Genomic DNA, 26,282 nt, shown 5'->3' with positions numbered 1-26,282 from the left:
CTGGGCATTTACCCCAAAGAAAATAAAAACACTAATTTGAAAGGATATGTGCACCCCTGTGTTTAATGGAACATTAATTACAATAGTCAATATGGAAGTGGCCCAAGTGACCATCAACAGGTGAATGGATAAAGAAGATGTGATATACAGACATAGATAGAGAGATAGACAGACAGACAGACAATGGAATATTACTCAACCATTAAAAAGAATGAGCTCTTGCCATTTGCAATACCATGGATTGACCTTGAGTGTGATGCTAATGGAAACAAGTCAGAGAAAGAGGAAAACCGCATGATATCACTCATATGTGAAATCTGAAAAAAAAAAGTGGATGAACAGAAAAAGCAAAAACAGACCCATAAACAAACTGAAGGTGGCCAGAGGGGGTGGGGGGAGATGTAAAATGGAGGAAGGGAAACAGGAGGTACAGGCTTCCAGTTATGGAATGAGTAAGTCATGGGGATAAAAGGTGCAGCACAGGGAGTAAAGCTGATGGAATTAGAATCGTTGTTTGGTGACGGATGGCAGCTGCACTTGGGGCAAACACAGCATAATGCAGAGCTGTCCAATCCCTATCTCATCCACCTGAAACTAACGTAACGTGTGTCAACTACACTTCCATTAAAACAAGAAAACAGCACCACCCCTTGCCTCTCCTGTGGTTCCCTGAACCTCAGAGCAAGTCCAAACTCTGCCTAGAGACAGTCCAGCCCTCCCGCCCTGCCAGCAGGTCAGCCACAAACCTTCTCTGCTATTCCAGGTCGGGCTGGTTCTTGTGGGCGTCTGCTCTCCTCCGCATCCGCTCCACTGTTCCGTCTGCCCTCCTCTCCCTCTGTCACTGAGGTCTCTGTGGAGCACCTGCTGTGGCAGAGCCTCAGGGGAGGGGATGCACACACTTTCACTTGAGCTGAGATTCCACTGCCTCGTGGTCCCTTCCCCTGACCCCTTTTCCTCATGCCTTTCCAGAACACATATTGTCTGCACCGTGACAGGTGGCAGTGGAGCTCATCAGTCTCATGCTCTGTCCTTCACCACCGAGATGGGTCTCAGCTTCCATGTAAGATTGTCTGGTGCTGGGTATAACAGGACTGGAAACACTTTCTCCTGTTCCCCACAACACACCTGGCTTTGCACGCAACGCCCCCTGGGTGCCTGAGAACTACTTGTTGAGCAGAATTAAACTGGCCATGACGGTCTCTGTCACAATCTTATGCACCAATTGTTTCCTCCAATTCCCATTGACCCAGGAGCCATTCCATGGAAGAAAAAGTCAACTGGATGCCATTGGCACAGCAGTCCAGGCGGGAAGGAGAGGACAGTGGATTGACCCATCTACGCATCTCCATCTCACCACGGGGGAGGAACCCACCTCCTGCCCTTGTCCTCCTCCTCCCCACAGATGGCTCAAAGAACCTAATCGCCATCTTCTGGATCCTTCCTGACACCTTCCTCACCAAAAGCGCCTACCATCTCAAGTACTGAAACACTGCTGAGACGTTTCAAGTTCGACAGCTCAAAAGAACGAGCCATTGACTCATTTTTCCTTGCTTCGAAGAGCTGCGAGTTCCCTCCAGCAGCCTCGACAACCCTTAAGTGGGCTTGTCCAAGAGCCAGGGCCACCCAAGGGGACTCCTGCTTCCTCCTCAAACTGAACGGTGGACTATAAATCACGCAGCCTTAATGTGTGACCCTGAGGGAGCTCATGGCTTCACTGCTCTGGACTTGGAGTCCCACAGCTACAGAGAAGGGGGTGCGTCTCTGCAGGTTTTCCAAAAGCCACCGAGCTCACACATTCTATGCCTCTCTGATCCCCTTTTCATTCCTGGGCTCGCTGCACAGAGCGGTCCTCTCGAGAAACAAGGAGCCCTCTGCCTCCCGCCCAGCTTGGCCTCTGCTGGGATGAAAAGTGGAAAGATTCTTTCGTGTTTCTTTGTATTAAGTCCCGGGCTGAGAAAAGCTCATGAAAACTCCTGGTTCACCCTAGGTGGGGGGGGTGGGGAGCACTCCCAGGAAAAGGGTAAACGGGTCTCAGGGACTCCCGGCTGGCCTGTGGAGATAAAGCTGTTCTAGAAACTTCAGCAGTTGGGTTTCAGCCCCTCCTCAGCATCCTCGAGCCAGTTAGCATCTCAGAATCAATCAGGAAGTAGGCAACGAGCCAGCCCTTGAAGAGTACTTTTCGGGGTCATTCTCTGGATGATACCCAGGCCATCAGATTCCCACTGGCCTTCGCTGGGAGAACTCACTTGCAAAGAGGAAGATATGTTTAGACCACAGTTGCCTTCTGAGGAGAAGGGCTCTGAGCAAACAGGAAACCGTCAGGATTTGCCAAGCACCTTGACGGGTTGGGATATGTAGAATGTGGGAAGAGAGGCTGGCGTGGCATTGGACGGCTTGCACAACTCATCCCAAGAACTGGAATTAGTGGGGAGAAACCCAGAAGGAAAGCATGAGAAAAAGAAATGTGGATGAAGGAGGGGCCAGGAAAATGGGGAGCCCAACAGGAAGCTGGATCTCAAGACCTTGAGATCATGACTTGAGCTGGAACCAATGGTCAACTGTGCCACCCAGGCACCCCACAACCATGATTCCCCACGGACAGCTACATCCTGTTGCACTCACAGGCCCTCCATATTCCTCTGGAGGAATCCCATGTCCCATGCATGAATGGAACTGTTTGTTTGCTTGTTTTTGTTTGTGTTGGCAGAACCCAAGGATGGGCTCCATTTCAAGGATGAGTCCAGTGCTGAAGAGAAAAACAGAAAGAGCCAAGCCACAAAAGAAGAAAGCAGGAATTGGGTTCCAGAGGCGATTACAAGAAAATAACCCCCAAAGAATGTGGAGAAGTCACTGGACATTCACAGTGTGTTGAATCGATGGCTGAAGCTGCTTTTTTCTAGATGTCAGTGGGAACAAAGACTCCATGCGTGTGTGTGTATGTGTGTGTGTGTACAGCCCTGGTGGTACAGCGCCCAGGGCTGTACACACACACACACAACACATACACACACACCGAAGAAACTAAAGCAAGGAATAAGGGAACACGTTTGACTGAGTCTGGACCAATGAGCAGGTGCCCCCTGGAATCTGAGGGAGCCTCCTTGAGGAAGCTGGGCATGGGGAGTCTCGGTGGCTGGCTCCTCAAAGATGGAAGGTGGCTTCCCCTATCCACACAGCTCTTGCTCGAGCCATTAAAGCATGTGGGGACAAACTAAACCAAGAAAGGGACAGAGCAACATCAGGAGGTGGAAAGAACCAAATTCCTGGCAACGAAGATACAGTCCCAGAGGAACACGGGTGCCAGACACAGAAAGAGGCCCTTCGATAGGCTTTTCAAGGGAATGAGGAGGAATCCAGCGCAGCCTCAGACAGACTAGTCTGGGCTCCAAAGCGTCTACCTTTCCGGGTTCTATGCTTTCAGTTCTATCCGTGTTTTTCCACCTATGCCTACTGGACACCAAACACAAGCCAGGTACGGTCTTTGATGCCAGAGAAACAGAGATGCAACAGACAGACAAGGCCTTGCTCTCTGAGACCTAACACGGATGATACACAAGGGTGAAAAGAGGTGAATGAATGAGATCATTTTTTTTTTAAGATTTTATTTATTTATTTGACAGGGACAGATCACAAGTAGGCAGAGAGGCAGGCAGAGAGAGAGAGAGAGAGGGAAGCAGGCTCCCTGCTGAGCAGAGCTCCTGATGCGGGGCTCGATCCCAGGACCCTGAGATCATGACCTGAGCCGAAGGCAGCGGCTTAACCCACTGAGCCACCCAGGTGCCCTGAATGAGATCATTTTAGGTGCCATGAAACAGCACATGAGTAAAATGAAGCCAAGAAGTGTGGTGCAGAATGCCTTGATTTGGGGACTGCTTGAGACGGAGGAGTCCAGATGGACCTTTTTGAGAGACGCTTATTTGAGCTGACACAGGAGCCATGAGAAGGAGCCAGCCTGGGAAGATCCTGGAGAGAGGAACTCGGAGCCTAGGGAAGGAAGTGCAAAGGCCCTGAGGAGGGCAGCAGGGCTGGTGGGACTGGGATGAGGGAGGGGGTGGTCAGGAAGCCCACAGGCAGGGCCTATAGGTCCCTGAAAGCCACAGTGAGGTAGACCAAAGTGGGCAGCCGCCTGGGACACTGTGGTGGAGAGGAGAATTTCCCTTGCGCTGAGGAGCCATTTCCCCCTGCCCAGAACCAGAAGCGAGCTCTGCCCCCAGGGAGGCAGCTCCAGGAGCCGTGCTTACAGGGAAGAGCCAGCAGGTGGCTCTTTGTGAAGAAGACAGTCCACCCTTTCCCCCACCACTGCTGATGCCTTTCCTGTTCCAAGGTAGGACTTTTTCCCACTGAACAAAAGCTCCTTAAGCAAACCTCCACTTTGCTGGGGTTTTTTTTGTTTTTTGTTGGTTTTTTTTTTTTTTTAACAATAGGAGCCCACAGCAACCAGTACAATGGGGGCAGTCCAGGTGACTGACCCCTTGCACCCTAATAGCTAACAGAGGCAACTCCTCCCAGCCAGGGGGCCGCTCCATGCTCCGTTCCCAAGCTCCCACTTTTTCAAAGCCCCGTGCTCAACCCAGCTGGCTTGGCCACCCTCCTTCCCAGAAAGACAATCCTAGGAAAAAATAGGTGCCAGGAGCCCAGGCCACAGGCCAAACTCCAGCTCTCCAGGAGGAAGTCATGGCTTCAAGGCGCTTACAGTCCTCCGGGGGCACAGGGGAGCAAGACGAGCAGGTAGAAAGAGGCAGGCAGGTGTTTGCTGTTTTCATGAGATTTCCTGCCACGGTATGTTTGTTTGTTTGTTTGTTTGTTAAATAAAGGCAAGAATTGCTGCAGACTGTCTCACAAGCCCTGGCCACAAAGAAGAGGTTTCTGGGACAGACGTGCAGGTGGCACCAGGAAGCCGAGGGCTGCAGGACTTGTCAGTGAGTCAGCTGAGTTTGTCATAGAGCGACAGGCCCCAAGCACATCTCGGCAGCTCTGATGTGGGAAGGGGAGTTTTCCCCTTGAAGGAGCTTGTAAGTTGGTGTGGACATGTTCACCCGCTGGAATTCTCCTTTCTATCAGTTGAAACTAGCCTTTCCCTCCCTTGAGTCGCCATAGTCCTCACATCATGTCATAACAGCATCCAAACGTGTCCCTCAGTAGAGTGGGCACGTACTGAGCCCAGGCCCATATGTGAGCCGCATCTGTGTCCCTCAGAACCTTCCAGAGCCTGGCCCCTGGCCGGCCCTTGGCCAATGCTTGCCGAACTAAATTTTGATCCAGAAGCAGGAAGCAAAGCCACAGAAGCCAGGAGTGTCTGTGAAGTGAGTCAGGCTTCAAGTTCACATGGACATGGAGGCCCAGCCACGGCCCCAAGCAGTCATGGTGTTCTTCCTTCTTTTCTTCCTACGGGGTAAGAGTTAAGATGCTCAGAAACAAAATTTTAAAAGCCCCTTTGCCCTCAAATCCCTCCCCCCTCGTTGCCTCTAATCTCTAATTCACCTGAGTAAGATAAGGCGGTGAAAGGCCTGTATTCAATGTTCAGGTAAACAGTGTCATGCGCCATTTAAAAAGCCTTTCCTCAATGGCTCCGAGAGGCTGAGTAACCCTCGCCTTGTGTCCCACAGTTTGTAAGTTGCTAACCCAGGATCTGAGTCCAGACCCAACCCCAAGGTCAGGCTTACCCAGTGGTGGGGAACTGGGGCAGGGTTTCCTGAAGTGGGCGTCTCCACCCCAAGTGTAGCTCTGATCGGGGCTGGTGTGGAGCTCCAGGGGACCCTGTCCCCCGGAGCGTCCGAAGGATACAACTCAGGTATCTGGCAAGATTGGCACTCCCAAGAGCCTTGGGTGCTGAGTTGAAAAGACCACTGGCTAAGTCTTCCTACAGCCCTTCTCCCTCCAGGCCCAACCCTGTAAATGGCTCCCAGCTGCCCTCACGGTCAGCCCAAAGCCACTGGCCTTGAACCTCTTCTTTCTCCAGAATGCTTCCCTGGACCCCTTCACAGCAGGGATCCCCCATCCCCTGTTTCCCAAGCACCTGAGCTTGCAGTCCTTCACTCGATAACTGGGTAACTGAAATTGAATTAAGTATTTGTTTAATGCTACCAGAGCTAGACTGCTGGGCAGGTCTTTTTGTTCAAATGCCCAAAGTAGTGTTTTTAAATAGACACACACACACACACACACACACACACGATCTTTTCAGCTCCATCCCCTGATTCCTCTGTACACACACCTGTGTTCCATCCACGTCTAGCACTCCCTGACACCTGTCTCTCCCATCTCTGTGACTTTGTTCATGTGATTCCTTCTTCTTGGAATATGTATAGTGTTTCCACCCCGTTGAAGGACAATCAGAACTAGAGAAGGCAGAAGAACATCTCTTTGAGATACACTTTCACATATCGTAAAACTCATCAGTGATTTTTAGTATATTCACAAGGCTATGCAACTGTCTCCACTATTGAATTTCAGAACATTTCCATCACCTCCGAGTAAACCCCCTACCCATTAGCCGTCGTTCCCCATTCCTCTCCTCCTCCAACTCCTGGCAATCACTGTCCACTTTTTTGTTTCCGTGAATTTGCCCATTCCAGATATTTTATTTATTTATTTATTTATTTATTTATTTAGAGAGAAAGAAAGTGTGTACACATGAGTGTGGGGGCAGAGGGAGAGGGAGAAGGAGAGAGAGAGAGAGAATCCCAAGCAGAACCCCCGCCACTGGGAGCAGAGCCTGGATGCAGGGCTTGATCTCACGACCCCGAGATCATGACCTGAGTCAAAATCAAGAGTCAGACGCTTAACTGACAGCACTACCAGACACCCCGCGATGTTTCATTTAAATGGAATCATACATGTGGCCTCTAGTGTCTGGCATCTTTTACTTAACAATGTTGTCAAGGGTCATTCACATGGGAGCAGGTATCAATACTCCATTCCTCTGATGGCAGAATAAGTACTTCATGGTATGGAAATCGCACTTTTCATTTCTTCATTCATCAGTTGATGGCCATTTGGATTGTTCCTACTTTTTGGCTGTTATGAGTAATGCTGCTACGAATGTTTGTGTTCAAGCTTTGGGGTGATCGTCTGTTTTCAATTCTCCTGTGTATATACGTAGAAGTAGAATGGTTGGTCATGTGCTAACTCCATATTTCACCTTCTCAGTAACTGCCAAATTGGTTTTCCAAAATGGCCGTACCACTCAACATGCCCGCCTGCCACGTATGAGGATTCCAATTTCGTTACGTCCTTGCCAACGCATGCATGCTGTTGTCTGTCGTCATTATTATTGTTGTTATTGCCATCCTAGTGGGTATAAAGTGGTATCTCATGGTGATTTGATTTGCAATCCCCTGATGACTAATCATACTGAGCAGTTTTTTCATGTGCTTCTTGGCTACTTTTGTATTTCATTTGGAGATATGTTTATTCAAGTCTTCTGCCATTTTTATTTGGGTTATCTTTGTCTTGTTGAGTTGTAAGAATTCTTTACATATATTCTGGACAGTAGGCCCTTTTTAGATATATGGTTTGCAAATATCTTCTACCATCCCATGGGTTGTCTTTTTGCTTTCTTAAAGATTTTCATTTACTTATTTATTTGAGAGACAGTGAGTGAAGAGAGAGAGAGAGCACAAGTGGGGAGGGGAGGGAGGCAATAGGAGGAGCAGGCTCCCCCCTGAGCCCAGAACCTGATGTGGGCTTGATCCCAGGACCTTGGGATCATGACCTAAGCCGAGGGCAGATGCTTAACCAACTGAGCCGCACAGGCGCCCCTCTTTTTGCTCTCTTGATAGTGTCCTTAAAGCACAAAACTTAAAGTTTGATGAAATCCAATTCACTCTTTGGTTCTTGTGCTTTAATGGGCTACATCTAGGAAATCATTGCCTAATCCAAAGTCACAAAGATCTACATGTTAAAAGTGTTTGAGAGTTTTATCATTTTACTGTTATATTTATATCTTTAACCAATTTTTAAAAAGATTTTATTTATTTATTTATTTATTTATTTATTTAGAGAGTGCATGAGTCAGGGTAGGGAAGGAAGGAGAGGGAAAGGGAGACTCTGAGCAGACTCCATGATAAGTGCAGAGCATTACACGGGGCTCGATCTCACGACCCAGAGATCATGACCTGAACGGAAATTAAGAGTTGTATGCTTCACAGGACTGACCCCCCGGGCACTCCCATCTTTAACTAATTTTGAGTTAACTTTGTATACAGTGTGAGGTAGGGGTTCAGATTCATTCTTCTACAGGTGGATATTCAGTTTCTCAAGACCATGTACTAAAAAGATGACCCCCCCCCACCCCCTGCCGAATTGTCTTAGCAAGAAGAAACATTTCTGAAACAACTCTGATGGAAAACTCTGCCACGGTGAGGACAACCAGGACAGGGTCCGAGCTATGGCCGCCGGTGATGCCAAGATTGGCCGGGCTTTTTTCCCCAGTACCCATTATGTGAAAATTCCATGAGCACAATGCCAGTTCCCCTCTTTCTATATATAGCAGTGGTTCTTAATCTTGTTTAGTGTAAATAAGCCAATGAAATTGTGGACTCTTTCCTAGGCATAATGTTCTGCTCAATCCTGAGGGGTTTACAGGCATCTCCCCAGGCAAGAAGCCCATCCACAGACCCTAGGCTGAGTCCTTGCTCTACTCTCCCTCCCTCAGAGTTCTCCTACTGCGGAGACTCCAGGCAATGCCCCACAGTGTTGTTTTTGTTCATTTGCTTGTGTGTAGATCCAGTCTCTCCTTTGAATTGCATGTTTCCGCCAAACTCCCAAATATGTGTACCTACTTCCTGGACATTCAAACTCAGCACATCAACTTGTCATGTTACCACCCCCAACCCAGCTCATACCCCAACTTCCCTTTCTCTGGTCACTGCACGGCTCTTCCCATCACCCAGGCTCAAATCTCAAAATCATCTTCACTTCTTCTTCCCCTCACCACCCCTCCCCCACCAAACCATGAGTCTCCAGGTTGTGTAATTGTCCCTTCACTCTGACGGGCCATGGGTATCCTTCCAGACCTAGCAGGTGCAGGGCAGGAGTCGGCTCTAGTCTTGTGTGCTTCTTGCCTGCAGGTCCTTCATGTTCTGATTTGTGAGGGCACCAGATCTGTCTGCCGAGGGAAGAGTTCTGAGCATTTGGCTCTCTGGCTTAGAAACACTCAGTGGTTGGTCCTGTTTCTCCAATCAGAGTACAGACCCTCTTGGTCAGGAATTCAAGCCCCTCTGCTCTCTGACTCCAACCAATCACCTGGCCTCACCTCCCAAGTCCCCCCAGAACAGACCTTACCTTCCAGTCACAAGTGTCACCACCGACATCCTCTGTCCCTTGTCTCCATCACCACCCTGATACCAATCTTAGAGCTAACCCTGCCAAGCCTTGAGCCCAGCCCTGTCATGGCCATCTCCACGAAGACTTCCTGACTGCCCCTGCCTCTCAGCTCCTATGGGAATGTGCTCATTTCACACGACCTTTGCTTTCAGGAGGCATCTTAGCATATAGCCTGGCATCATGAACGAAACAGTCCCTTAATGATATTGGGGCCACACTCGACAGTGATTGTCATGTGGGAATACGAATCAGAATCACTTGGGGAACTTTTTCAAAATGCCCCACTCGGGACCTAGACTTCTACGTTGTAAAAAGGAACCATCCACTGATGATTGTGATATCCATCACAAATGAAGAACTACTCATCCAATTAACAAAATTGGCAGTACTAATGACGGTTGAGATGCATTGAACATTCACGGTGTACCAGGCATGGCGGACGCACCCACCTCATTTCACCCTCCCAGAAACCCTAGGAGGTAGATACCGTTATTTTCCGTTTCTTCAGATGAGGAAACCGAGAATTGAAGATGCTAAATCATTTGCCTACAGTGTGCCATTTAAGAATCAGTGAATCAGCTGAAATAAAGTTCCCTAAAGGATGCTTAACAATCCATTTGCAGGATTTCACAGTGATTTTCCAGGAAAAAAATCTATGTCCCGATTTAGTAACCCTGGGCCAGTTTCTGCCTTTCCCTATAGCTTTGTGACCTTGGGCAAATCACTCACCCTCTCTGAGCTTCTGTTTCTTCTTCTACAATACCCGCTACTACAGGGAGATTAAATGAGCAAAGTCGTGGAGAGTACTAAGGGCCTGCACAGAGTGAGTGCTCAGGTTACCTGTAATCCCACCGTAACTACCTTTGTTGAAATGTGTGCCTCAAACAAGGGCAGTCCTTCTTTGCTCCAGGCGCCCGTGGGGGCTGAGCAGCATATCTGGGACATAGACACACAGGAGGATACACGGGAGACTGGCCCTAGGTCTTAGGGGCTAGAATTAATAAATAGATCTTTGCTCAGGCGCCTCCAGGTGTGAGGCACTGGAATGCAGAGGTAAACAGATAGGGACCCGGCCTCAGTGTTCATGTGATTTACTATTTTGATTACTGAGTTCTGGACCATTCCATCCACAGGCGGGGGGTTGTCCACTGGCCTGGAAGCCCCTGAGTTTTTGAGGAACTGCCTGCATTAGGATTTTCCAGCCTGAGTTTAGCGGTGGCCCATTTTCGCAACACGAGTTCTCCCTCCCAGACAGCTAAGGCCTAGAGGGTGACAGACTGGATGGCTCCCAGCGCCGGCCAGAATCTCGCCGTTCCCGAACTTCCTTTTGACATGAACCTTACAGGGTCCAGTTCCGCTTTCCATGCCTCCCAGCAGCACTTCGGGACGGGGAAAGGGGGTGGTTCTGCATTCTCGGGCCACGATCTTCTGTAGCAGGAACACCAAGCTCGTGCGGCCCGCACCCGACTGCAAGCGCGATTTTCACACTATCCTCCCATCCCCGCCAGGGCTGGATCTGCGCGTTCTCTCCCACTCACGCGGGGAGTCGGGAGCTGCTGCTGTCAGCTTACAGATGAGGAAATGAGCCTCAGAGAGTCTGTCTAATTTGCCCAAGGTCACACAGCTGAGGGGCTCTGACACTGAACTTCTGGGGAGACTCTTTAAAAGGGAATAGACAGGAGCCCCTGGGTGGCTCAGCCCACCTGCTTTCCGCTCAGAGCGTGATCTTGGGGTCCTAGGAGGGAGCCCCATGTCAGCCTCCCTATTCAGTGGGGAGTCTGCTTCTCCCTCTGCCCGTCTGCCCCTCCCCCGCTTGTGTGGGCTCACTCTCTCTCTCAAATAAATAGTGTTTCTTTTAAAAAAAGAAACAAAACAGAACAGACAGCAGAAGTGGGGAAGTGCCTTGCTCTCTTCTTCCCACCTCTCACCTGGAATGCAGACCCTGGGGCCTCAGTGTACCAGGCATCTTGTAACCTTGAACTTGGAAGCAAGGCGGGAAGGATGGCAAAGCAGAAAAACAAGAACAGCCCAGGCCACTGAGGTCTCCGTGTGACAACACACCAGCTCTGAGCAGCCCACCTTTGGCTTCATTTTGTTCTTTTCGTGTGTTAAAGATACTAGACTTAGGTCTCGGTGTCTTGTGGCTCTAAGCTGTTCCTAGCTGCTTGCCAGCACCACCTAGAATTGCACAAAACTGGCAAGACTCACCAGCAGGGACATGGGTTAGCACATGATGTCACATCACTGTCATTGTGCCCAGGAGTCACTCTCTTCATTCCCAAGAGGAGCCTATGCTCCCCTCTCCCACCAAAGCCATTAAAGTGACAATTACCAAGAACACGGCTGCAAAATCTAGGCCCCAGACACACCTAGTTTCCCCCACTATGCTTCTGCTCGTGCAGAATGTCTGCAGTTGGGGGAGAAGGTTAAAATCTAATGCACGCAAATAATCATAGAAATTTAAGCTGGCAGAATCGTGGCTGATTTTTTAAACCTATTCTCAAAATTGTCTTTAATACTGTTGTTTTGTCCTTTGGATGAAAGGATGAAAGCCTTTTTTCAATGCTGGGCATTCCACATCAGCACCTTGGTTTTTCCGTTAAACATACTCATGTTGGCCCAGGGGACAGAAGGATCTATAGGCATAGAGCATACCAGGCCATCTCCGCCTATGATGTAGTCTTAGTAACAGGAAGAATTATGACCCATAGTCATTTCTCAAAACAAAAGAGGAGAAGCAAGAACATCTGGTTGAGTTTGGTAAATTCCTCAGGTTTTCTGGGGAGGGCTCTGGATAGACGGGCAGCGGGCAGACCTGGACTCCCTGGGCGGTGAGCCCACACCACAGGGGTGGCCTCCCCAGCCCGCAGGCCTCCTCCTGATCAGTCAACATGTGAGGAATGGGACTCGTGTTCCACGCCCATCCCGTCAACTCCATTTCTCACGTCCGCGTGGTGCAAATGCTCATGGGGGACAATTCAGGGTTCCATAGACTGAATCTCTCTCTCTCTCTCTCTCTCTCTCTCTCTCTGGTGGCATTTCTAATTTCCCATGAGAAAGCACGCCATTTGACACTCGCACCCCTTCTGAATGTATCACTCCATGCCATGGACCTCTCGGGGGATGCGTCCTTGCCCTCTTCCAGCAAAGAAGCAGGTGGTGGGAGTCAGGAGAAAACACCAAGCCTATGTGAGCATTTCAGTAGGAGAAAGGAGGGCGGAAGAGGGGACAAAGGGAGGCAAACGGGCATGCACCTGTTGACCCCAGAGAGGGTGCCCCAGGCCATCCTGAGCCAGAGCTCACACTCTCAGACGGACTCCTTGGCAGGACACGTCACGGCATTCTCTCAATCACACAGATGAGTCGGTTGAGGCTGTCTCTACTCACTGACCAGTCAAGGTCACACTGCTAGGAAATGTCTGCAGAAACAAGTGAGTGCAGCTGTTTGACTCCAGAGCCCGTGGTCTTTCCAGGACATTTGCAATGGTCTCCCCAGCGAAAGCCAAGTACACTGGAAAATTCCAGTGTATTATATAGCTTAGGTGACTGACTTCACTTAGGTAAAGAAATACACTATGTAGGTAAAAGGAGGAAAGCCACGGAACCAGAGGGGGCAGCACAGCACAGAGGCCTCAGAGCCAGATTGAGGTACAGACCCCAGCCCTGTGTGACTTTGGGTGAGTGTCTTAACGTCTCTGTGCCTTGGGCTTTCCATCTGTAAAGTGGGCATGAGAACATGGTTACCTATAGAGGAGAAGGGAATGAGAAGTAGCTGGAAGACACATGAAACACCACCTTCTAGAGAAGATTAACTCTTCTCAAGAGATCCCAAAGGCAGCAGGGAAAAGCGGCAAGGGGAGCAGGGTGGATTCTAGTTGGAAAAGTTGGGGGAAGGCTGCTTTAGGGGAGGGCCAGCTGGCACTCAGCGACTTGACATTGCTCTGATCCTGCCGTGTCTTTTTGCTCAGGGTTTCCAGAAAGTCGAGTGGATTTTTCCACTGGTAACTTGCATGTTGTTCCCACGATTACAGCTTAAAGTTGATGAGTAATATTTAGAATAGAAGGCTCTCCACTTCCAGTTCCTCTCACTGGAATGGGATGTGGGCAAGTTAATTAACCTGTCTGGGTTGAGCCTTGCTTTGCACCAGATGGAGAATCAGGCAGAAAATGAGTCCTTGTTACAGCCCTTCAAATATAGCCCATGACAGTTTGCTAGAAACATCAGGTCCAACCTCTTCCCCCCATCCCACACCCCGAAAAATCACAATAATTAGCAAATCCAACAGTGAGACGTATTTACTCACAATTAGAAACCAGAAGACCGAACAAGTCATTTCTGCCTGCGTGGTGAGCCCGCCAGTTTGTGAATCCCAGAAATGCAGCAGAAAACCGGGAGGCCAGATACCAAAATTGCATGGGACACCTGCATGTGGGAAAAATGGCAAGATCTGTAGGAAGGTATCTTTCTTACTTTACCCAGGATGAGGCGCTCAGGGGAAAAACAACAACATGATTAATCAGAAAGGCTGGAAGCCAGCCTGACCCCGCTCAGGCAGATTTCATTGAATAGCAAAAACAAAAAGAGAGAGAGAGAGAGTTTACCAACATCACAATAAGAGGTACTTAATTTTGGAATAAAAGACAGTTCTTAAAATGGAATAAGTTTAGTGATGTGAAAACCTCACTACCTTGCCCTTCCTCGTCTCATTTCCTCGTGCCTTTGTGGAAACTCTGTCCTGTCTAGGCACCAATCCAAGGGACAGTATTTGGGAAAGGCTTCTTCTGGCTCTCCCATGTGACCCAGAGCCGATCACTCCACCTCCCCGAGGTGCGGTTACTGTCCCTGGAAGGGGAAGAGCATGCACTCGCCCGGCCCAGCCCACGGGAACGTGGTCGGAGATGCGGTAACACACACACACACACACACACACACACACACACACACACCAGTGCGGGAAAAGGGGAAGAATAATAGATACGTTCAGGATTGTTATTCTTTCTCAACATAGTCCCAAACTCCTATGATGACATGATTTCACTATAAAATCATTCATTTCAGAGACACGGCCAATGCCAGCTGCTTACACATTCTCTCCTTTAAGAAAATCAAACCCGGGCACCTGGGTGGCTCAGTGGGTTAAGCCACTGCCTTCGGCTCAGGTCATGATCCCAGGGTCCTGGGATCGAATCCCACATCAGGCTCTCTGCTCAGCGGGGAGCCTGCTTCCCTCTCTCTCTCTCTGCCTGCTGCTCTGTCTACTTGTGATCTGTCTCTGTCAAATAAATAAATTAATTAAAAAAAAAAAAAAGAAAAAGAAAATCAAACCCGAGGGCTGCCTGGGTGGATCAGTGGGTTAAGCCTCTGCCTTCGGCTCATGTCATGATCTCAGGGTCCTGGGATCGAGCCACGCATTGGGCTCTCTGCTAGGTAGGGAGCCTGCTTCCTCCTCTCTCTCTCTCTCTGCCTGCCTCTCTGCTTACTTGTGATCTGTCTCTGTCAAATAAATAAAATCTTAAAAAAAAAAAAAAAAAAGAAAAGAAAATCAAACCCGAAATGATGGTGCAGTGTGGAGACTAGGAAGCTGCATCTCCCGTAGAGGAACATCCCCCAAAACTCCTCGGGAACGGAGGCATGTCTGTTTCCGTCTGTCCTTTGATTCTGGGCCGGTTCCATCTGAACCAACTCACATGGCTGGACGTGTCTTCAAGACCACGGGTAAGGATTCCCGCAGAGTCGAGGGCCAACGCCACGCGGACCCCGTATTTGACTCCTCTGTGGACCCTCATTGGGAACCATGTCGGGGACGGAACGGGGGCTCGGGGAAAGCCAACTACACACATAAACCCCACACTGGGGCCTTGGGGAAACATCTGTCAGCTCACAGCCTTAGAATCCTCTCTGGGAAACTGGGAGGAAAACTAACTCCCAGGATGGTTAGGGAACATCCAAGTGAATCCACTTCGGGAAAATGGTCTGGCAGTTCCTTTAGAAGGGAAACAGGATCCCCACAGAACCCAGCAGTGCCCTCCTAGATGTAGACCCAAAAGAGTTGAAATGTCCATTCATGCAAAAAGCTGTGCACAAATGTTCATAGCAGCCATTGTTGATAATAACCAGAAGGTGTAGGTAGGGGCGCCTGGGGGCTCATTCGGTTAAGCGTCTGCCTTTGGCTTGGATCCCAGGGTTCTGGAATCGAGTCCCGCATCGGGCTTCCTGCTCAGTGGGGAGTCTGCTTCTCCCTCTCCCTCTGCTGCTCCCCCTGCTTGTGCTCACTCGCGCTCTCTCTCCCAAATAAATAAATAAAATCTTTTAAAATTGTAACAAAAAGTGTAAATAACCCAAATGCCCATCAGATGGTGAGAGGATGAGGAAGACGTGGTCAGTCCGTGCACCAGAACATCACTCGGCAGTGTAAGGAGATGAAGTCTGATTCACACCACAATGTGGATGGATGGACCATGCGAAAGCAGCCAGACACAACAGGCCATATACAGTCTGATTTTGTTACATGAAATGTCCAGAATAAGCAAATCCATAAAGAAAATAAGTAGACTAGTGGTTGAGGGGGGTGGGTAAGAAAACAGGGATCAGAACTGACTGTTAATGGATATGGGTTTTTTGGGGTTTTTTGGGGGGGTGGTGGAATGTTCTGGAATAAGACAGCGGTGATGATTGCATAACACACTGAACATATGAAAAACTGCTAACATGCCTACATTAAAAATCATGAATTTTATTTTACATGAATTATATTTCAATGTAAAAAAATAACAAGTATAAAAGGCTGTAAGAAACAGGAAAGTTAGGACTGATAGGTGGCATTGCATTTTATTGGATCAGCCTTTAAAAAAATGAGTTCCCAGTTTGCCTGCTCGTCTTCAAAAAGAGCTTTTGCCTGCCAGAGCCATTTATGTAAATGTGTGTCAGTACATTTCTTCCACGGCACCTGGTGGATAATACGCACTCAACAAATGGAGAATGAATGAGTATATATGAGAACCTCCCAATCAAATTCCCAATAGATGAGGTTTTTAAAAATACTTGATTTTAGGACATAACAGAAAAGCCTGGTGCGTTGCTCCCCAAATCATAAAGTATCAGGATAGGGGCCCAGCTAAAAACTAAATAAACTCCAGCATCCTTGACAGGGCGTTCTAGAGTCCTAATATCAAAGTGTCTTAATGAACTATTTGAATCCATAATTTCTAGATGTGGAGATGCCTTCGGTTCTACCAAGTGATGTCTTAAAACCTAAAAGTTCTCAAAATAAAATCAACCAGATTTCCTTGCTGGTGAAGCCAATCTGTCCCTACAGCACACTTAGGTAGAGAAGGACTTAGTGCCAAGCAGGAGAACTATATAGCCAGGATTAGAAACCCCTAAAAGATCTGGAATAACGATATTGAAAGGACTGAGCCTCAGGAACAGTTCCAATGGCCCATGCATTGTGTTTCTGATGGATATCTGACTGGGACTTCCCGGGTCCCCCAGCATTTAATAACCCATATAAACCAAATCCTACATTTATAGAGGAGGAAATCAAGAGTGAGGGGCACGAAGGGACCAGTCCGAGACCTCCCTGCTGATGAGGGTCCAAGTTGAGCCTAGAACCCAGGCTTTTGGATTTCTGGTTTTGTCTTTTCCTGCAGCTAGAATTCTACACATTTTGGTCTTCTCAAACCACCTGGGACATGCTGAAAAAATTGGGGAATTCTAATGTGACTAAGGTGACCATAATGGGTTTCCTCCAGATTCATGAATTTTTTAAATACTGTAAATTAAGGTTTGGCCCAGTTTCAGCAGGAAAAATATCTCCTGCTTGCCTATAGGCTCCTCACCCTGTCGCTAATGCTTGGAACCGTCTGCAAAGGTGTGAGTCTTCCCATAAATTTAACTATCCCCTTCCGATGGGCAAATTCATCCCCGGACACACACTCTAGTGAATGCCACTCATTCTTCGAGTTGGTGAGGGCGAGGAGAAAATGCCCGCTTCAACTTCCAGCTTTGCCAAGAACAAGTCATATAATTTATAGCAGAACTAAGGAAGGTATAATCTGCAAATTGGCTGTGTATTTATTTTTCTAAGACATAAGTGAAGTGTTCTTGGGAGGTAACACCACATGGCAAAGTGTTCGCTCTTCTGGAGGCAGATTGGGGGAAAAAATAACGCCTTAAAGAGAAACTCAGTGTGGAGGACAGCGCTTGGTTTTGCCTGCCCAGCACCCATTTTGCCTTCTTTTGATACCTTTCTTTGATACCTTTCCTTCAGAGAACACCAACCCCTCTCGGTCCATGAAATTCGGACAGGACTGAAATCTACCACACCCTCAGGCCCCACCGACTGTGACTGAGACTGAGCAACCAGAAATGTCCACCCCCACAGCTGTAATTGGGTCAGGGATGGCCACATAGGAAAAATAAGCCAGTGAGATCGTACCACTGAACTTCCACTGGACGTTCTGGAATAGAAAGTTCTATGGGCACTGAAGTCACCCCCTGTGATAGCCACTGGAGACTGCCATCTGGAGAACCTAACTGTAGGTGATGGCAACACAGGACAAGAGCAAGGGAGGCAAGAGGGAACCTCGGTGGACACCTGGATCCTGCCCTACCTGAAGCTTGCAAGATCTGTGTGGGCTTTAGTTACATCCGACCTTTATGCCTACGTGAACTTCAGTTCATTTTCTGTTATTGGCCATGCAGACAGACCATACTACCTGGTAGTTAACAAAGACTCACAACTCACAGAAACTAAATGTGGCTCCTGGTTCAGCCACTCTCTAGTTATGAGACCTTAACCAAGTTATGTCAGCTCAGTTTCAGTTTGATCATCTACAAAATAAGTATCAGTTGCTGGGAGCAATGAGTCAATAATCTATCTGAAGCGTGTGTTAAAGTGGCTGATGTGTGTTTGGGGTCCAGCAGACTGGAGCTCTAATTTTTTAAGGAACAAACTATAATAAAAGCAACCTGATGCCCGCTCTCACAAGATTAAAGTTCCTACGGTATTATTTCATTTCTACTAAGCTCACCGGTATGTGAGGGAAACTTGGTCTTTAAATAGCTCGTCAGAAAGAGGCACAGGAATGGATCTGAATGTCACAGTTATCGTATTTGCTCATGTGCCCGAAGACTTTGAAATAACATAGAAGAAAACTCTCGAGGTAGTCTACTAAGAGATAAAGATATCTCTAATAGAGCCCGTACTCTACTTGGCGACTATGTTCAAAAGAAAAAGAAGAAAAACCAAATCTTTAAACCTAGGCATGAAAACTCCTGGAAGAAATGGCAATAAAATGAGAGAACAGTAGTGAATATTGCCTGACAGATTTTTCTTCTGTTTTTTTTTCTTTCTTTTGCAGGTATGTTTCCATGAGCATTGACGATGCTGTTTGGAAGGCTTTATTGTCTGTAAGTGCTCAGGCGACATCATTAGGCTTTTGAGATGTTGGTTTAAGAACTGGAGATGACGGGGGGATGCCTGGATGTCTCAGTCCGTGGAGTATACAACCCTTGATCTCGGGGTCATGAGTGTGAGCCCCAGGTTGGGTGTAGAGATTATGTAAAAATAAATAAATAAAAGACTTTTTTTACTAAACAGAGAATCACATTAGAGTTATTCGAGGTAAGAGAGCCAAAAGAGATCACTTTATCCAACTCTTTCATCTTATAGAAGGAAAAACTTTCCTAAGACCACCTAGCTGGTAGCCTTGAAATTATAACCTGGCCTTCCTACTGATTCAGAAAACTTCTTGAGGGAGACACTAGTGACTGGACCACCTCCCCCAGCTTGATTCCACTAATCTTTCAAGGACCCATTTGCCTATCACCTCCTCCAAAAAACTTTCCCTGGGCAACAGCTAGAAATACTCCCAACTTTCAATTTCCAGAGCCCCCAACGTTTACTTTTATTTTTGCCATTATTACTCTCCAGGTGTGCTAATGTCTTCTTTATTAGACAGTAAGTTCATTGAAAGGGAATTCCGGTATTTTTCATATCTGTACCCAGAACACTGGACACCATGCTTTGGAACATAGTAAACACTTGACATAGGGTTGCTGAAAACCAGGCTTTTACTTTGTTTTGGGACCTGTTGAAGCTGATTGGCTTCATTTGGAAATAGGACTGAATTGCATAGCCAAATTTATTGTCATAAGGAAGACGGTACTTCCTAGCCCAGTTGGGTTAGGAAGGGTCTGTACGACTAGTTGTGGCCCAAGGACTGTAAGCAGAAGTGACATGGGTCACTTTCATGAGGGGACAGTGAAAAGCCCTCGTGAGAACCCCCATTTTATCTCTCCTTGCCTCAGCATCCCAGACGCCACATGCTGAGGGTAGGGGGGCGTAAAAGGAAGCCGTCATCATACAGACAGGAGGAACACCTCAGAGCCACGGGACTTACATCGGGCTTTGTGCGAGCAAGGGAAATATCTTTGCTACATCAAGTCACCAAAATTTGGGGGTTAATTTGTTGCTGCAGCATCATCTAGCCCAAGCAGAGAATCGCCAGACTAAAACACAAACTTTGTGCTAGGCACTGCTGGTGGTAATCCATTCTTCCTTTCTTCCTTACTACTAAAATCTTGGACATGTGCCTAGGTGAAAAAATGACATGACATATCACCCACATGTGACCAACAAGATAAAGTAGAACTTGGGGCACCTGGGTGGCTCAGTGGTTAAGCCTCTGCCTTCGGCTCAGGTCATGATCTCAGGGTCCTGGGATCGAGCCCTGCATTGGGCTCTCTGCTCAGCAGGGAGCCTGCTTCCCCCCTCTCTCTCTCTGCCTGCCTCTCTGACTACTTGTGATCTCTCTAAAATAAATAAATAAAATCTTAAAAAAAGAAAAGATAAAGTAGAACTTAATATATGAGTTTTTCAAGAAGTCCTCCCTTCTCTTTCCTGATAAGAACTCATATTTATTTAATGACTGGCGCTCCAGCAGCCACCTTCATTGATGAGGCGTCCTTAACCATAGACATCTCCAACTAACGGAGAAGAAAGATAGAATGAACCTGGTTTCCTAATGACACCGTGGAGTTTCTTACTAAGCAAAGACTGCCCTGTCTTTGTGCTTTTAGTTAAGAGAATTAAACACTTACTTGCTTAAGCAGAGTAGCTAGATCTCTACTAGCAAACAGATGTAATTCTCGATTGTCACAGACCTCACGCTGGAGATTCCAAAATAGTATCCCCATACTGGACAGTAAACAAAAAGGAAGCAAGGGACCAGGAGAGGAATAGTGTTCCATTCCATTCTGCTTTGATCTTCTGAGAGACTGAAGAAACACATGTGACCTCTGGTGAAATCTTTTCTAAAAAATGCTTTTCTCACGTGAGCAAATTCTGAAAGAAGCAGAACCTAAGTTACATTTTCCCAACATAATTCTAAGTATCTCAACTGGGAAAACACAAGAGTGATAAGGCTTATTCAATGTTAAAAGGTAAAAAGGGTAAGAGTGATTTGGTGTTTCACAGGATTAAGAAAAACTGTAAATGTGAGGCCTTCTTCGAGCAGCTGCATTCTGAGAGACGGGGGGAATTAAAACATCGGAGACCTTAAAAGCAGGTTCAATGAAACATTTTTTATTATTATTCTTAGTGCTCAAGATTCGCTCAGGGACCTGTCTGTCTTTAATGAAGTGTTATTATCAAGGTGTCTGATATTTTATACTTTTACTTTACTTTAATAAGAACTGACACAAAAAGTACAACTGACTCCAAAGAGAAGACTCAGTGATATTCAGAATTACTGAGAGCATCTATCTTGTCTGCCTTTCCTTCCGGACCAAAATGTTAGCTCACTTCGTCTCCACTACACGCCTCTCTGAATCGGGATTTTTATAAAACACAACAAGAGCTAATTTTTCGAAGGATGCAACCACTCCCCCATCAAGTTTGCCTCTTCAAATAGACGCTTAAGAACCATGAACATTGGCACGTGTGGTCATGGGTACGAATTCCACGTTTCTAAGCTACATAGCTCTGTTCTCCAGCAGGCTAGGAGATGTTACTTCCCCTCCTTCCCTGCCAGTGGGGAAGCCCAAGCAGCAGCATCAGGCGTTCCAGACCACCTGCAGGAGGGAAAACTACCCAGGACAAGGAGCACGTGCCCAGAAGAAAGGATTTCATTAGCGGCCTTGAGACAGAACCGACAGGCGTATTCATTTCCCGAGTGAAATGTCCCAGGGAGCAGTTCATCCCTCGGTTTTCCTAGAAAACATGGTAACTAGTGCACGTGCCCTTTTACCCGCTACCCTCTCAGTCATCCAGAGCCGGGCTTACGACCAAGCAGCAATTATTTTAAATCTTCTCTGACTGAATAGGACACAATGTCTTTTCACCTGGAACCGTGTCATTGCTAAAATAATCCTCATTTTGATACAGAGTACCGCAGATCACAAAGGCTCTAAGTTCCAGGATCCGTGTAGAAACTGGAAAGACTTGGGGGTCTTCATAGTTTTTAGACCCAACCCCGGATTGCCTAGAAGCGTCACCAGTTAAGAATAAAAACAGGCCTGGATTTCCCTGATGGCAGCTGCGATCAGGCCGTCCAAACCCCTGAACCTCCCTTAGCCTCGGTTTGTTCACGTGGAAGATGGAGGTGATGGTCCCAGACTTCTGTGGGGACTCTGAGCGTCGGACAAGACAGTGCCTGTAAAGCACATCACGCAATGCTCAGCCCCTAGTAAGGCAGTCGATGAACACGAGCCGTCTCTGAAGTATTCCTCGTTCCCTTGAGCCGTCAGAGAACTCTGGGAAGAATCACGGGAGGACAAATCCAGAAATTCTTGGAATTATTGCCAGAGGCAGATACTAACCGGGGCCTCTGTGGGTTTGGGCCATTCTGAGCAGCCACGCTCGGTCCAAGTGGGTAAGCCAGGCACGCAGCCTGCAGATCTGGGCTTGAAAAGGTCCATCCACAGGAATTTAAAACTACAATTGGCAGACTGACGCCTATTTTGTGTCTGTACCCACCATGCCGCCCAGAGTGACTAAATCCTTTACAATAAACTGTTCCAGATTGCAACCTTTTATCCCCTACCAGACATGCATAAAAATGAATCCATATGTGTATGTTAAGTAGCGGTTCCAAAAATAACGGTGACTTTGGATATGGTAAAGACGATGGGAAGAGAGAGATGGTCCTGGAGTGGAAGGTTAAGGAGGCATTCACTGTGGAAAGAAGATGGGACCAGGGCTCTGAGGGATGAATAGGAATTAGGTAAGTGGATGAGAGAGGAGATGCCTCGGGTCTTGAGGAACGTGACAAAGCCACAGAGTGGGAACTGAGCGTGTGGGGACAGAGCGGAGAGGCTGTGTAGGGCAATGCAGGGATGAGTTAGGGGTGGAGGTTGAGCTGGGCACCACGGAGAAAGGACGGGACCTCCTGGGGTCACGTTCATGTTTGTCTATACAGCCCTGCATGTGGCACAGTGGAGCGCCCAGTAAGTACCAGTGAATGAATCCGTAGATCCGCAAAGGACATAAAGCGGCATCTTCAGAAGATTTCTCTGGCTAGGCGCATCAGAGGACAAGGATTTGAGGTTGGCAGAACACATAGAAGGTATCTGCAGAGTCTGCTCCCCCCTCCCCAGGGTGGGGGTAAAGACTTGACCTGTATGATAGCTGAGATGGCCAGAGGAGGAGGAGAGCAACAGGAGAGACGTAACGACAGAAGAATTTTGGCCACATTCGTGGAAGGAAGGCGAATTCCAGGTGCTTGATGTTTGGGGCCTGGGTGATGCCGAGACAGCAAGGAGGGCAATGTCATAAGAAGCAATGGCTGAGGGTGGGAAGGGGAAGGAACAAGTTCAGTGTCGAGCATTCAAGGCGACGGGAGACAGCCGAGTGCCATGGTCCTGCCCTCACCTGGAGATAGGCTAGGAACAGATTCATACGGACGGGGTGTCCTTTAGGAGAAGACGCTAGTCATCCCCACACCCCAAACCTTTTGCACTTATTTTTTTTCTTGAGACAATGTCGTGAAATTATGGTAAGCTCTTCACATAGCAGCTCTTGAAAAGCTGAGATTCAGAAAACAGCCAAACGACTGTAAGTCTGGTTTCATGCCACTGCTCTCCATGAAAGCTTCCCCGAGGGCTGGGGGAGAGCCTCGTGTCCCAAACGCAGCCACAGCACCATGGCCTGGATGTGGGGCCCTGGGATCTGCAAGGTTGGTTTGCTCTTCGTGTCATTCTGACACTCACTGGAGCTCGGGAGTCACTGGCACGGGGGAGAGGAAGCGTCTGGCTAGCCGACCTGCCCTGCCCTTTCACCTCGCCCCATGGAAGGTGTCCTAGGGTAAGCCCTTCCACTGAGCACTCTGGACCCGGGAGCCCGGGGTGCAAATCCCAGCTCTCCCCAGCTAGTGATACTTGAGGAAGTCGCTTAAATTCCAGAGTGTTTAAGTCTCTCCAGCATGTCCTGATCTAAAACAGGGGAATGGGAACAGCACTACTGCAGGGGGCTCCTTTGGGGACTGTGTGCATTAACATATCCACGGAATAAACATTCTGGACTCTGTCACTATGGACACTTAGCCCAGGTCACTCTCTGCTGTGGGGTTGTCCTGTGCCTCATCCTTGGACACTTAGTGGCATCCCTGGCCTCTACCCCTGACTTGCTGGGACTGCTTCCTCCCCAGAGTGACAGTCAGAATGTCTCCAGAGCATGCCAGATGTCCCCTGAAGGAGAAATCACCCCCGGCTGAGAACCACCTATGCAAAACAGTGCTAGCTCTTGCGAATGTGCCAGAAGTAAGGCTGAACATGACATTCATTGGCTCCTTAAGCTCCCAACAACCCAAAGAGAGAGGTCTTATCTCCAGCTTTCTACCTCAAGAAGGTGAAGTTCAGAGGACTAGATACCTTGTCTAAAGTCACTCGGCCAGCTGATTACAGAAAGGACCCCCCAGTTGGAGCCTCAGTCCCAAGCTTTTTGGTGTTGGCACGCTGCCCAGTGGCCACCACCTTGAGATGTGCCTGTTGGGGAGACTGCCCTTGTCGTACTTTGCTCTCTGGGTGAGAGAGATAATCCCCTAGGTATGGGCCTTGCACCATGGGAATGTACTGCTTTCTACCCTAAATCCTGAAAGCCCGCCATCTGTGGGTTTCACCCTACACCATGCATGGGGTAACGTTGGGTTCACAGGAAGTAACACCTCCCACTCACCTTGCTGTCTGGGTTAGGGCCCTCCTCTGAACATCCAGCCATCACAGGCAGATCACCCCAGTGGCCTGTGAATGTCTTCTCCAGGGACTGCATATTCCCACACTTCTGTCTCCACAACGCAAACACGGCACATCAGGGTGGCGTGGACTGTTTCTTGAATGAATGAATGAATGAATGAGTGGCCTCCCTGTCCATCGACTCTCTGAGATCTATGCATCAGGGCTGGCCTCAGCCTCACTCTTCTGTTACACAAGCTCAGGGAAGGAACTGCAGGCTTTGAGGGGGTGAATGCAACTGGTTGTTCCAAATTCCAGCAGCACGTGGAGGATGAAGAGGAGCAGCCTGACCCCTCCGGCGGAGGTATCGGCTGAGATTATCTGGAGAACGCCTGTCCGAGATGGTGCTGAGACATCAGAGAGCAAAAGGACAAGCAGCTGGAATGCCCAAGCATGGCTTCCCCTTCTGGGAAACTACATTTCCATGTATGGCGTCATTTACAGCTACAGAGCTCTGGCTTTGTATCAGACGGATGTGAGTTCGAATCCCTCCCCCACCTCGCAGTAATGGCATGAATTTAGAGCCACACATCTCATTGCTCTAAGCCTCGAGCCCCCCCTCTATAAAATGGGGATCAAAATGACTACATCAGGGGCGCCTGGGTGGTTCAGTTGGTGAAGCGGCTGCCTCTGGCTCAGGTCATGTTTCCAGGGTTCCGGGATGGAGTCCCACGTGGAGCTACCTACTCGGTGGAGAGCCTGCTTCTCCCTCTCCCTCTCCCTGCTGCCCAATTTTGCTCTTTCTGTATCTTTCTGTCAAATAAATTAATAAAAATCTCAGAAATAAAAAAAATAAATTTAAAAAAGTGACTACCTCATAGGGTTCTTGTGAGTTTCAAGTGCCTCAAGACACTAAAATACTTAGAACAGCTCCCAGCATAGAGTGAGCAGTATTATTAGTAATAATATGTGTATTATCTTTTACAGTAAGAAAAGATTGCTTAATGGTCATAGGATAGTAAAGCAGAAATGTGGCCAGCGCACATTTCAAAGGGACATGCTAGGTAAAATGCACACAGGAAGAGCTCAAAACATCATAGTGGTTTTATTCCCTGGACCACTAAGTTCATGACTATCGTGAGAACACACTAGACATGCTTATCTGGAAGCAAAGACAATACACCGGTGACAGCTGGACGAGGCAGACACTGGGTAGAAGGGAGGAGAGGTAGAAGGAAAAGATGACAGACCCAATGTCACACGGAGCCAGGCCCGCCAGTGAGAAAAGGGTGTGAGATGTGATCCGTGACCCAATACTTCCTGCCACAAAGCTGAGAACCCACTTTCAGCACAGCCCGCAGGCACAGCGCCCAAGGGTTCCCCATCCGCCCTGACATCAGGACTCACAGGTGATGCTGCCCGGGTCCAAAACAGGATCTTGGGGGCATTTCTGATCTTAGCCCCGGTCTTCCCAAAACCCAGGTATCAACTGTCAGGCAGAGCACATCCCCTCGGAAGCTGTGAATTAGAAACTTTCGAAAGATAAAGCTCCTGTGTAACCACACTACGGGTGTCATTTCATAATTCTAGACTTTCATAACCTGTGTTTCCCGGGTGTAGCTGGCGTGACGAAAGTGACATATGACTTGCTCAACACTCCTGAGGAGTCAACAAGAGGCAGGCTTAGGGGCACTGACTCTGTTTTTCAAAAATCTGCCAAGCTGCATTTCGAATCCGTTGAAGAATCCAGGGCGGGGGGGGGCACCTGGGTGGCTCAGTTGGT

General features: G+C 48.2%; 1 long non-coding RNA gene across 2 annotated transcripts; it reads right to left on the bottom strand.

The window, feature by feature from the left end:
• Positions 1-815: 815 nt before the first annotated feature.
• LOC116882557 lies at positions 816-26,008 on the bottom strand. 2 transcript variants are annotated; one of them, XR_004385665.1, is made up of 3 exons: positions 25,907-26,008; positions 13,632-13,750; positions 816-876 (listed from the first exon to the last, which is right to left on the bottom strand). It is a non-coding gene; the product is annotated as an uncharacterized LOC116882557 (long non-coding RNA). The 2 variants fall into 2 exon arrangements; XR_004385664.1 differs by lacking the exon at positions 816-876 and adding an exon at positions 12,735-12,746.
• Between the last annotated feature and the right edge of the window lie 274 nt (positions 26,009-26,282).

The sequence above is a fragment of the Lontra canadensis genome, unplaced genomic scaffold, assembly GCF_010015895.1.
Source record: "Lontra canadensis isolate GAN:19392208 unplaced genomic scaffold, GSC_riverotter_1.0 scaffold85, whole genome shotgun sequence".
In the NCBI taxonomy this organism is placed as follows: Eukaryota; Metazoa; Chordata; class Mammalia; order Carnivora; family Mustelidae; genus Lontra; species Lontra canadensis.
Note: the sequence above shows the minus strand (reverse complement) of the source record. Positions and strands in the feature narration are given on the sequence as shown.